Below are 1,859 nucleotides of genomic sequence, written 5' to 3'. Positions count from 1 at the left end.
CTCCCTTCTGAAGCTGCTGCCCCCGCGACCCGACCCCGGATAGGCGGAAGAAAATGGATGGATGGATGGAAAATCAGACTTAGTGATCTACAATCATGGAAAAATGGCACGTTTCTGCAGCAAACATTGCTACTGATGCTAAACTAACATGTCTCTTTTGTTAGCTAAGGTTAGCCTAACTCGCGTCACTCTTTGCAGCCAATAAAAGTTTTGCATTACTGACATACAAATCTTGTTGAGACTTATAGGTTTTACAGAATCACTGTGGTCTGCAATAACTGAAAAACGCCATGCTAACTCTGAATTTTGAGGCAGTTTTTTTGCCCTTTGCAGCCAATGTTGCTACTGATGCTAAGCTAACATGTCCATTTGTTAGCTAAAGTTAGCCTAGTAGCACCTCGCGAAAGCCAAAAAAAGCTTTGCATTACTGTGACACACAAAAACAGTTTAAGAATTTCATAGGTTTTATAAAATCAGACTTGGTGATCTACAATCATGGAAAAATGGCACGTTTCTGCAGAAAACATTGCTACTGATGCTAACATGTCCTTTTTGTTAGCTAACGTTAGCCTAAGTAGCATCTCTGTCTAAAACCAGTAAAGCTTTAAATTCCTGTGATGTACAAAAATAAACAATAAGTTGTGTTTGAGAATTTCATAGGTTTTATAAAATCCATAATTATAAAATTGACTCAGAATTAAAAGAAATTAAATGACAGGCTGACTTATATTTTCTTTTCTTTGCTTTATCTCTGCGCCTTACCGTCTGCGACAGGCCGAGCTGGGCAGATTGGTGTGAAATCGCCGCCTAACAGGCGGGAAATTGGCTCTGTTATTTTTGGAGCGGTGTCACGGTGGGGACTGTCGGACCATCATCCTCTCTCTAATGAACAGGTGATGGAGCTCTGCGCTGGAAGCAGAAGAAATGTGAAATAGTGTCGGTTTCTTCAGTAATCAGCGTAACATCCGTCACGTTCTGATAACTGTGGCTGGATGGAAGGAGATGTGTTTGTTGCAACACAGAGAAGTGTCACAATCTGAGTTTTTTAATCTGAAAACCTACATTCTGCCAGACTCATCCTCCTCAGCAGCATTATTTATCACTAAAACATTTCCTGTTTTATCAAACAAATAACAACCAACGGTACATCATCTCTAATTTGACTTTTCTGAAAGAAAAAAAAACCTTCTCCGTTCATTTGTTTGGCAGATTTGCACAAATCTATGGTAAATGTGGTGTTAAACCTCACAAACCTCAAGATTTCATGGATTTYAAGAAAAACAAGTAGCGCATCTACCCAAGAAACGCTTTGCTAACCCGCTAGCTTTGCATACACTACACAGGTAAAAACAATTAGCAGAAGCTAACGCTAACAAATGCTAACTCAAGCTCATAAAAAAACCTTTTCTACGTTCACAAATAGCACCTAACATTTTCCRGTTGAACTGCTTGTCGTTTTATGTAGAAATGTTTTAAAGAAACTTGAGTTAGCCATTATTTATTAGCGTCCGCTAATTGTTTTTACCCGTGTAGCGTCTGTAAAGCTAATTTTTTTATATGGCTGGATAGTGAAGCTAGTTTCTTTGGTAGCTCACAAGTGCATGTTTTCGACTTAAAAAGTTAGAACTAAATTTAGTGGATGCTAATAGGCAGAGTTGCAAAGTAACTAAGTACAAATACTTTGTTTCTGTACTTAAGTATAATTTTTGAGTGTCTGGACTTCACTTAATTATTTTTCACCTTAAATTTTTTACTTCTACTCCTTACATGTTCAGTTATCTGTACTTTCTACTACTCACAAACTGTGCCTCTTAGATAAGAGTGAATTTAATTGTGGTTGAATGAGAAGTGTAATTATA

The sequence above is a fragment of the Austrofundulus limnaeus genome, unplaced genomic scaffold, assembly GCF_001266775.1.
Source record: "Austrofundulus limnaeus strain Quisiro unplaced genomic scaffold, Austrofundulus_limnaeus-1.0 Scaffold740, whole genome shotgun sequence".
Classification (NCBI taxonomy): domain Eukaryota; kingdom Metazoa; phylum Chordata; class Actinopteri; order Cyprinodontiformes; family Rivulidae; genus Austrofundulus; species Austrofundulus limnaeus.
The sequence above is the reverse complement of the archived record's forward strand: the minus strand, read 5'-3'. Positions refer to the sequence as shown.